This window comes from Chelmon rostratus, chromosome 22 (assembly GCF_017976325.1).
Source record: "Chelmon rostratus isolate fCheRos1 chromosome 22, fCheRos1.pri, whole genome shotgun sequence".
In the NCBI taxonomy this organism is placed as follows: domain Eukaryota; kingdom Metazoa; phylum Chordata; class Actinopteri; order Chaetodontiformes; family Chaetodontidae; genus Chelmon; species Chelmon rostratus.
The window spans coordinates 1,301,626-1,314,167 of NC_055679.1; positions in this window are offsets into that span (position 1 = coordinate 1,301,626).

The window sequence follows — 12,542 nt, forward strand, 5'->3', positions numbered from 1 at the left end:
TTTCTCTTTTTTTCTTTGCTTTCACATGACTGGACATTCTGAAAGGGTAAGTTGTGATTGAGGTTTAGGACCACATATCATTTTGTGCATAAGGTGTAAGCATTTGGATGGATCTGAATACCTGAAACACCTCTGTCCATTTTGTTCAGCGGAGACGTATATGACAGTTACACACTTAAAAGCAGAACAATCCTGTATTTATTTGTTCAGCTCCATTTTTATTCACCCGAGACAAAAATGAGAAAAATGATGAGGATTCAAAATTCAACGATAGCATCATACATACATTTTTTCATACCTCACTTTAAGTATTTACTTTGATGTTCTGTTGTGAAAATGTAATACAAGCAGATTAGGTCACCTTTTTGTACTAAAGGATAGGTTTGCATTTTTCAAGTCTATCTTAAAGCAATACGTGTTCAATATGTTCATTGAAAGAGTTATTGGTCAGTATAAGTGATGGGGGACAAATTGCTCAGTCCTTGCTGTGTGTAAAAATATATTCCAAAGGTTAGCTGAAGCTAATATGAGCATTCAGCAGTCTGAGTAAGACAATTCAAGGGCCTTGAGAAAAATGTCCACCTATCCTTTAGGTTTATTACTAATACCTACATAATACAATCTGACACATGCATGATGCATTTGTTGCAACAAGCCTGCATAATGCATTACACTGTCTTACAGCAGCCATATTGTATTCTAAGTACATGATAATACTTGACGAGGTCAAACCTCATAAGAGTTCATAATCACTCATCAGCGGTTGTTCTGCTAAGTTGTTCTTGGGTGTTCTTTGTGTGTCCATAAATGATAAAATGATAGGCATATATAATGTAAAACTAACACTCATAGATGTCAAACTAAATCAAACTCTCAGATAGACACTGCAAAATACTACTGAGAGGACATATTAACAACAAACAAGAATTAGTTAATAGAATTTAAACCAATGATAATAACAATATGAAGATGAGTTTGATACAATACGGGTAAACCGACTATACTAACTGCATCTGTTTCAATAATACTAACTTCACTATAACATCCAATATAACTGACTGTGTAAACTGTACATTGAAGTGCAGGGTGGCGATTAGAAATCCTTCAGGCTCTGGAGGAATTTACCTGCAAAGGCAAAGGAAAAACCTTCACAACAACAACACCGAGTCGACTTTTTCATTTCACTTTCCTGGGTTGTGGCTGCAGAGGCTTCAGTGTAGGACTTTACTGACTTCTCTCCTTTCCCTGTCTTTCATCAACTCCCTTTGAGCCTTGAAATATAAAGCATGTCCATATGTATATTTACTGTATACAGTCAATTTTTCAGTAGTTAATAGACAATCATTTGCCTAAATATTTTCGGTTAGGTTTCACTAACCAAAGTTTTTGTATTTATAAAAATAAAATGATGGCATATATATATTTTTTGTAGAAATAAGTACAAATATTTCACAATATTTTTACTTTAAAAACTTTTACATAAAATTCCAAATGTATTTTAAATAAAATAAATAAATAAATAAATAACAGATGTGTTTGTTTCACATTGGCTGCAATAGATCAGTTCAGGAAACCCTGGTCATAGGTTGGCAATAGTAATAAGACAGGTTCATCATCATTACAGTATATTAGGTGAAGTGATCCAGGGGCCATAGAGACATGTACCTGTTTGCAGCGACAGGCCCTTCAGTTGGCACTTTCCCAGGGTCATGTTACAGGTGTACAGTCCGAAGCATCCTGTGCACTGTGGAGAAGAGCTGCAGCTCCTTGTTTGGATTCCACTGCAGCCATGCTGAAGAAGAAGTATTGCTATGATATGGTCATGTAAAACAGTCCGAGAAAGAGGAAGAGCAGTAACCTAATGTAAAGGCTCTTCTGTGTTTAGAAATGCTGAAATGAAATTTTACAGAGGCATACAGTTCCCAAATAATAGCAGCAGGCTTGACATAAAGCTTGACAGCATTATGCCTTGCTGTCAACCTTTGTTTAAACTCACAGAATGTTATACTAAAGTCTGGTGGAGTTCCCAAGAATACCAAGTATGTCAGACTGAATTTTAGGGAAATGGCTGCAAACTGACTCACCAGAAGAAAGAGGATTTATCTTAAAAAAGATTTAAATAAACATCTCTACATGTTGCACCAAATAAAAACCAATGACTGCTCAGAGGGTAGAATGAAATGAATTCCATTCATCTTGATTGTATTGGGTTGACGGCAGAAATCTCAAATCTAGATTCTTTGAATGTCACTAACTACTAAAAACTAGTCTTTCTTGACAAATCTTCAAAGCAATCTGACTATGCTCAGTCACAGCATCACTGTCAGGACAGACTGTGAAAGCCACAGAAGCATCAGAATCTGGTTTTCTGTCACAAATAATAGGCTGCTGGGCTGTTAACCTTATGTACAGTGCTGAACTGAAGACAGCCTGAATCCATGCTGAACATTATTCACTCACTGATGTAGGTACTGAGAGGCATTTGAATGGTGTTACATTCACTTACTGATGTACTGAAATGCATTTGGAAAGTGAAACATCCAGTCACTGTTACTGACGTACCTGTACTGTATCTGTATCTGAGCAGTGATTTCACCACTTATCTTAACGACCTACACAGTCAGTGACTGAATCTTTGAAATCATAATAATTGGAGTCAGCCGCTTGCACCCTGGCATACTATTTTTTGTCATGTGGGTGACACCTTTAATATCTATATTGACAGAGGTTTTTTTTTTAATAAATTGGTATACAACATTCATGAGCACTCACCGTGTCTGAGTTAAACTGTCCAAAATGCCTCATGCGGCCCCTTTTGATGTTTTGATGCCCCTTTCTCCGTCTGAATCCTCCAAAATCTCCAGCCACAGGGCCCATATCTGTTCCCTGTATTACTCCATCATCAAAAGTGCATTCCCGTCTGCCTTCGGGCTGGGTGGACGTCTGTCTCCCAGTGTCTGCAGTCAGAGGAGGAGGGTGAGGGATGCTGGTCCAACCCTCTCTTCGCCATCCTGTTCTCAGTGTCACACCTGACTCTGCAAATGGAATTTGCAGGAAAGCTATGTGGATGGTAAACAAGCATTTCATCAGCAGGAAATATACATCCATTGGATTCTCAACAAGTAGCTGTTTCCAAGACAAAGCCTCCAGCATTGAGATCACATATATATCCCTTCCAGCACTCTGCCTCTGCCACACCCTGCTCCAAAGTGTCCTGTGGTGACTCAGGGTGTGTCACACCTTGATATGCAGACCAGCATGTTTCAAGCGAATCTAAATTCTGCATGTGCAGTATAATCCATCATCAAGTCAGCCCTGCCAGCATAAAAGAACGTCATTCTGTATTGCTTGCTCGATCCAGTGATGATGATCGTGTCCCCCTACTCCTCCCCTAACAAATGAAGAGGAGATTTGGAGATAATCCCATTTGTGCCAGGGGAGTCCACAATCAATCGTCCACAATTAGCTTTGCTGAGATGATAAGGCTTCGGGTAGGCACACCCATATTTTGACATAATTCCAATAGTTTGGGAAATAAATCCAGACATGCATATATGGTGGTTGTGCTTGCAGATTTGCATATCACAGAAGAGTGGACTTTTGGCCTTGGCAGAGGACTACGCTCCCCGAAGGTCCCTCGAGTTTACTCGTGAGATTGACATTTGTCAAATCTTAATCTTAGAAAATACAACCCATTATCAGTGATTAAACTAGTAAATCTCAACCTTTTTGCCTTGTGACCAATTACAAAAAAAGCTGGTTTTATTTCAGGAGGTCTTTAAATTATCCAGGTGAGAGAAATGTCCAAAACAATTAAAACAGATGTGTCTATCAGAACATTTTCCTCTATCTTCTCCCACTAATCATCTCCCATTCATCTCTCTATCTTGCTTGTTGGAGGGCCCCAACTGGACAAAACCAAACTGTAAAGTACTTCAAACTAATTAAATGCTGCTTACACATTGTTGTATCTGATAATATATGACACATGTGAGGTGCAGAATCATCCAATATAATTGGTAATCCTTCTAAAAGTTGTATTACACCTACTATCATTTGTGGTTAATTAATGTAAAACTAAAGGGGTCAGTGTTAAGAATAGGCCCTCATGGAACCCCATGGGGCCCCAAGAAGCTCCATTGGAACCCTTATAAACACCCTTGAGTTCCCTTCAGTTACCTTCCTCAAGGCCTTCTGGAAATTCCTGGGAACTCTTTCAAAGAATCCAAGAAAAGCCTGGTTCCCACTCTGCCCAGTCAAATGATTTTCCATCTTGCTTCCTGCTTTCATGAGTAAGTTTTTTGCTGTGGTTGGGTAATCCCTGCAGGATACGAAACAAGCAAGAAGGAACTAGAACTACATCCTGTGCTGCCATTTGGTGGTCTCACACAAATTACAAAACTTTGGACACTCTCTTGTGACAGACCTGAGATGGTGTTAATGATGCATTACAGCCATCAGTTAACCATTTTCTAATCCATATTTCGTAATAACAATGGATCAAACGACATTGTGAAAACAATGTGACAATGTTTTGTATGAGGTTCCTTCTAGTGTTTCTGCTGTATTATACATATCAGCACATCTCAGATAAATGGATTACACCATGTACAGGGCAGCAGGGGGATCAGCCTTGTTTACACGTGTTTGTGATGGCAAAAAGAAGCAGTGGTTCTGATATTGTAATTTTTTTTCACATTTATGTGAACATAAGATGCATTTTTAAACACAGATGGAGAATCAGGGCACCACTGGTTTGGTGTTGTGTTGTGTCTGTTGACCTATTGATTGATAACCTCAGCTGTGCTGGGAAAACACAATTCAAAAAAAGAGCTGACTTTGACACAAAGCCATGGTACAAGCTCTTCTGTGTCCCTGCACTGCAATTGTGATCCTTCAATTTTTTTTTACATTAAAGTAAAGATGCAGTTATAAAATGGTGATCACTATTATGTTTGCAGTAGTCCTGAATGTACCTGGAACATGAAACATTAACCAGAACCTGTGACAATGGTTGCAGGTTAAGAAACATTTGTTTAGTTCCTGCAGTGGAGAAGGGCAGCGTTTTTGTCAGGACAAGATGTCTCAATAACAAGTGGCCAGACTCTTTTCTTTCGGTAACGATACTGTGGTCTTTGTACCAGCAGCAATATTTAATAGAAGATTGCAAAGACCGTTATGAGCGCATTCAAGCTCCTCGGAGGATGAACTCTTTTCATTTTGAAGTTTCCTCTGTTATGTTCTCTATTAATATTATCGGTATTTGTGAGTAGATGTTGATGTACTGTACTGTATTGCTTTATTTACATCCCACAAGTGACTTTGAGCCCAAAATGAGCATAGCATTTTGCATGTAGAACTTAGTAAAGTGAAAGTAAAACGTCATGACAACAATGTAAGCAGAAAGATCAACAGACGTCTGAAGGGAATTCCATCTGAAATGTAGTGCTGTAAATAAATACAATGTGGTTGTAGTAATAGTAATTCTGCTTTATTTTGTGATTTGGCTTGTTTGATCAAAATATTAAAACAGCACATATTGTACTATAAATGGAGTAGTCCATTTATGTCTTGATTCTTCTTCTTTCTCAGCTATGTGCTGTTTTAAACTTGTTTCATTGACCTGCCTTGGCTCAGTCCTTGGACTACAGCTTTTTGATTTATACCTGCTCCTGCATGACAACAATATAAGGAAACTATGATTCATAAGTGATGACATACAGCTGTCTCTGGGTGGTTGGTGCTAGCACATACATTGACTCTCATGAAATGGGCTGTACAAATAAAGCTGCCTTGCATTTGTGTCCAAATAGGCTAGCTCCTCAGAGACCTTTGATCAGTAGCATCCATAGTCATTAACCTATATACTCTAAATAAATACAACTCAATCCTCCCTTTAAAACAAATCTCTTGTGTTTTCCTTTGTATCCTTGGAAAATGCTTCTGTCTTGCTCCATTCTCTTTGTGTATTCTCTGTAAATAACCACTCCCGAGCTTGCACATATTTTCAGGGAGGTAGCACTCAAACAAATTAATAAAGTGACAGAGAACTTTGTTGTAGCTTCATTGTGTGATCACACATATCACTGATATTCTCCACTGTGGGCGCATGATTAAAGAGGTACTAAGTGTTTCCCATGAGATCGTATTGTGCTATGACGTAACTGATGTGTTGTCCCCATGGAGACCAACCTAGAGCACAGGATGTCTACTCAGGTGATGAGAATCTGAACAATATCAGGGACAGTGTTGTGGTGCTGTGCACCAAAACACACTATGTGATAAAATGAATGGTCTTACACTTTCAAACAGCACTATTGAAATCAGAGAGAAGGCAAAGACAAAGACAGCGATGGAGAAAAGAACACCTGCTGCCTGCTCTGTTTGCTCTGCTTTAGCCTATTAGTCCTGTGCTGTATGGGCTAATCTGTGTTTACAGTATATTGACTCCTGGGATCCAAGCAACATATTATCACACTGTCAGTGTGTGACTGAGAAAGTGCACATTCCCACTGGAACTGGCAGCAGTGTTTAACTGGAGTTTTCTAGGAAATGTTTTATGCCTATAGAGGGAACAAATCTCTTAATCAACCCAATCTCTTTTTGTTTTTCCTCTGACAGGGATGGCAGATGCAACTGGGACAGAAAATTATCTATCTCCTCCTCATCTCTGGAGATTTCAATTTCGTGTCACTGCCCTCAACTCTCAACCCTGTATGTCAAATGCCACACCAGAGACACTAAAACACTGGGCTTACTGTATGCAAACACCAAGGATGCTTACAGCTCTCCACCCCTACCCCCACTGGGCCGATCTGATCACAACCTGGTTCATCACCACACCACTTTTCACCCCTCCAATCCACAGCACAGACCACTGACCCCACCTTCCACATCAGTGAACAGGAGCCACCCCACCCAGCCTTCCGTAACAGCAGATCAGGTGAGGAAGGAGCTCAGAAAGATAAAGGCAAGGAGGGCTACTGGCCCTGATGGCATCAGCTCCACACTGCTCAGGGACTGTGCAGATCAATTCTGCAAGGTCGTTCTGCACGTCTTCAACATGACCCTGTTTTCCACAGGGCAGGAACAGGAGGGAGTTCCTGCCCTGTGGAAAACATCCTTTGTGGTTCCAGTGCCAAAGACTGTGCATCCCAGAGAGCCCAACCACTTCAAGCCGGTAGCATTAACTTCCTACCTGATGATGATTCTGGAGAGGATTATACTTCCTACCTGATGATGATTCTGGAGAGGATTATACTTATACTATATACTATACTACCAGGTGAGTAGTGAGCTGGACCCCCTACAGTTTGCATATCGACCTGGCATTGGTGATGCAGTCATCTCCCTGCTCCGTTGCTCTCTTTCCCTCCTGGAGAGCACTGGGAGCAGTGTGAGGGTCATGTTTTTTGACTTCTCCAGTGCTTTCAACACGATCCAGCCATCACTGCTGAGGAGGAAGCTGGAAGGAGCTGGAGTAGACTGTGTGTCGGATGTGGCAGTTTGCAGTTTACTGTGCTCTCTCCTTTTCCCTTCACACTATATACATCAGACTTCAGACACAACACTGACAGCTGCCATTTCCAGAAGTTCTCAGATGATACAGCCATCGTTGGATGTGTATCACAGGGGAGCAAGCTGGAATACGGGGAAGTCATCACTAACTTTGTCAACTGGCGTGGACTAAACCCCCTGCACATAAACTTCAGCAAGGCTAAGGAGTCCGGAGAGGTCCTTTGGAGTATGTTAAAACTTTTTATGACTCTGTGGTTGCATCTGCATCTTTTACGCAGTGGTCTGCTGGGGCTGTGGAAGCTCTGAGAGGGACAGAAAGAGACTCAATAAACTGGTCCTGAGAGCTGGTTCTGTCCTGGACTGTCCTCTGGACGCCATTGAGCACATAGACGAGAGGAGGATGTTAGCCAAGATGACATCTATCATTGACACCCTCCACCCCCTGCATGACACAGTGGGGGCCCTCAGCAGCTCCTTCAGCAAAAGACTGCTGGATCCACTCTGTAACAAGAAATGCTACCACAGGTCCCTCGTACCAACAGCTGTCAGAGTGTTCAACTCCAGCATTGTTTAATATAGCACTGGGCCCATATTCAGACTGTATTTGCACTGATGTGTGATTTATCATACACAAAGTACCTTGTGCAATATTACTTTTTCACTCTCCTTAAGTACTCAACCTATGCATATATATTGGTATTCTACTGTGACACATATATATTTATTACTGTGCAATAGTGTAAATGCTGTACTTTTTTATCCATACCCACCATGTGCAATTTCAATTCATTTGCAATTTCTGTTAAAACTGTGAAATTCTCTACAATTTTTCGCAGTATATTTTTATGCCAATATTTCTTTTAGACTTCTTTACGTCAATATATAGTTTTTATATCAGTGTCAGTCAGTGTCATTACAGTTTCATTCATGCTAAACTTAACACTCTCATGCTGAACTTGGATGCCCAACAATCAGCTTTGACAAGGCCGCATTCTGACAGAGACAATGCTGTTTAATTTCATCGAACTTCTTGCGTCTCTACCAATATTCCTGAGACATCACTGGAAAACTCTACTCCAGATACAGGCCGTACACCTGTCACACCTGAAGTCCAGTGTGACTCCAGTCAACAGACTCCAGTGTGTGAAGAGACGCCATCCTGCTACAGTCAGAGTCATTGTTTCGATTATACTTGACCCTTCAAAACAAGTTCTCTCTTACTGTGTGTTCAGGAAAAGGGAATAACTTTTCATTTCTGTTTCCGTATGGTTATTGATACATCTTAGTAAGAAATGTATCTTATTTAGAAGGGGGGATATAGTGATAGGTCCCAATACCTGACATAGGAACTAACCTGTTGGTATTGTGTTGCACCGGGGGAACAAATAAACAGTTGATTGACTGATATCTCAGCTAGTGTAATTTTATCATTGTACCTACAAACAATTGAATAATCTTCAAGGTTTCAGCTTCAGTAATTTGAGTCCCTAGCTTCTCTTTTGTAATTTGGACTGCATCCACGTCAGATTCCAGTCCACTCATATCAGATGGAATGCTTTGAAGCAGTTTTCAATGTTAGCTAATTCTGCAGCAGTATCTGTCTTGAGCCCGAGGTTTGGGCAGTCGCCATGTTTTCCTCCTTGTCTTCAGGAGTCTGTAGAGTACTTTGACTTCTCAAACCATAATGAGGAAGAGTATTCTGATCTGTCCATGATGCGCCTATTTTCTGAATTTTAGATATTTAAATCATTATTCTAGGGGACTGTAAAGTGAAAAAGAAAATGCAAAAAAATGTTTTTGAAATATATCCCTCTGAAAATGCAACGTCTCCAAAAAAAAAGAGATAATTTCTTCATGGGCCTCACTTATTACAGTGTTATCAAATTAGTAGGGGGTCTGATAATTCCAGACCAAGCAGGATTCAGGAAGGAACATTTAGTATCAGACGATATTCAACAATTAAAGGAGAAGCACAGAAAGCACCCAGCGAACTCTTAATTAATAAGATTGCAAGACCTCAAAAAGGCCTACAGGTCCTACAAGATTAAATAGAGACAACTCTCTATGTAGCTTTCAACACCTTATATATATATATATATATATATATATATATATATATATATATATATATATATATATATATATATATATATATATATATATACATACATATACATATATATATATATATATATATATATATATATATATATATATATATATATATAGTGGCTCGGAAAACAATACAATTTGTAATATTTGCCAACACTTTAAAGCTTACTGAATCCCACAGGGTTCTGAATCTAAAGTTTACCTGATTGTAGATTTTAGATTTGGTTTTGAGTGCACCTAGCTGAATTGTATCCTACATCACCCAAAGGTTTCTATATATGGCAAGAAAGATTGGGAGAAGGACATGATCCTTATGGGAAGAGTGGTAGGATATACTGGGATATGGTATAGGTCCATGTTGAAGAGTCCTTGAAAAATCACCCGTTTATTCATTTGAAAATATGTCATCGTGCAGCACCCCTGCATGCTGGAATTCTTTTTGCTTTGCACAACTGCAACTACCCCCCAAAAAAGAAACCGTTTTAGAGATGTGTCGATTGGACGTTGTGACTAAATTAGCAGCGAGGACACAAGGTCAACTCTTTCAGAGTGTTTTTCCAACCAGGAATTTTCTTGTTCAGGGAAATTTTAATAGAGCAGTGCCCTGATCTGATGAACACTGAGCAGCTCCACTGGAGCACTAGATCAAGGATTCCCTTACAAACCGAGGAAGTGGGGTTTGAAAGGGAAGGGCAAAACCGCCAGTTATTTATTTCACTGATTTGCACGTATTCAGTTGAGACACTGAGTTTTCAATAAATATCAATAAAAGGATTTCCCTGTTAGGCCTTTCAGGGAGCCTTCACTACACTGCCACGAATCTTACTGTGGTGGAGGGATACAAAGTCCATCTGTTTGCTTGGAATTTAATGAATGAATTCATGTTAGCCCTGGGTCAGAGAATTGAACAGGCTAATGGCAACATGCAGTGTAAGACAATCACTATACCAACCGTCAACTGCATTAAGGCTGTGTGACCACACACTAACAATAAATGTCCTCATATTCTACTAGAGTGGTTCAAACCTCACCTTGTGGCTTTGTTTATCTTCTGATTGCACCTTGGCAAATTTACCCAGAAATCTTTACGTAGAACAATACAACACAGCTGACCGCTAGACATTTACAACACATTTGACAGAACCGAATGTATAAAGAGGGAAGTAAGGAAAGAGGAAGTGACAGGCACATGAACAGAGTGGTGTTAGGTGGTAAAGTAGGCAAGAAGAAGGCAGAGCAATGGCTAATGATGAAGCTGTTACGTCATATCACACTAAATGACTCATAATCATAATGCAGTTACAGTTACTGTATCTTCTCTCTTGTGGAGCAATACACTTGCAGGAATTAGACCTTCACAAGGGGTTAGGATTGTCTCCCAGAAACAATTTATCTATGATGAAGCATATGTTTTGTGACGTTTTAGGAGGAAACTGTTTTTCAGGGACCCTCTAAGAACAAAAACAAACAAACACAAAAAACCCCACATCCTCCAGAAGCTCAACTGGCTTGATGTGTGTACCAAACTCACACCAAACCATGTTTTAAACTCACTCATTGCCCTCTCTATTATTATTGGTTTGTAGCCTTTCAAAAGGTAACCAGAACAGGTTGCTGCATATATTCAAATTGGCCAGTAAGATGGTCAGTTTTAAACGCTCTGATCTGTCCCACATCTTCTGTGTGACAATCTTGAAATCGTTTGGTTATCATCCTGATGACAATGGAGACTCTGGGGGCAGCTGGGCGCTGAATATTTTGGAAAGTTGTTTTTCTTTGGGCCCCTGGTTCTCTACTCAGTGGTTGGATTAAATAGGTTTAAAATATGATTTATTCGTCCATTGTGTATAGCTGATATTCAGTAAATATAACCAATATATATAAGTATATATACATATATATATTCTCTTATATAGCCCTTTGTATAAAATGTACAAATACTCAGCTTTTATTTTGTATTTCTCTATTTCTGAGACATTTCTGCCATTACCTGCTGATTGTAATACCAGAATTTCTCCGACTTTATTAATCCCCTAATAAAGCTTATCTTATCTTATCTTATCTTATCTTATCTTATCTTATCTTATCTTATCTTATCTTATCTTGAAGTTTAAAGAGTAGCTTTGCTAAAGCAACATGTTTTAGCCTGTTCGAGGCATTATTGTGCACTGACACCAAAACAAGAACCAGTTCCTCTTTAGGGCTGCACAGATTTTGAACTAAGCTTCCAATTTTTTTGTTTTGTTTTGTTTTGTTTTGTTTTGGCAATTGTTTTTATTATTATCATTATTTTTTTCATTAATGACTGGTGTTTTCTTATACTCTGCTGCTCAGAGGTCTTTATCTCTTTCTGTCAATTGTCAGTCTGGTTGAACCACTGTACAGTTTTTTTGTTGTGGATGAAACATTGCTTTTTTGCAAACCCTTCATGCAACAAAAACATGTGTTTGTTGAGAGGATTTTCTACAACCTAAAAAAATTGTAGAGTAATCCTATCTGACTTTACTGAATCAAGCTTTTGTAGCAGGTGATTCCAAACGTTTGTTCTGTAATTCTGACATTGCCTCATTTTGAAGGCATTCACAAGCCAAATAGACTGGAATCAACCACTACAGTTGATTCTTCCATAGAACACTTAACCATTGCAGGGTGTATTCAACAATGCATTTAGCCTTGTTAACCTGCTATGTGGCAATGGCAGCTCTTTGTGGATATGGGTGAAGGGCAGTATACTTCAGTTATTCTGCTTTCACTATGCATATTATCTGAGTTAAGGCCAACTGAGTTGTTAATATGGTACACAGTGAAGCCTCTGGCAGCTTCAGCCAGCATTCTCAGAGTGACAGTTTCCAGATGAGGAGAATCTGAGGAACTTCATTCGGCCTGTTTACCTGTGACTCATTGAGTGTCTA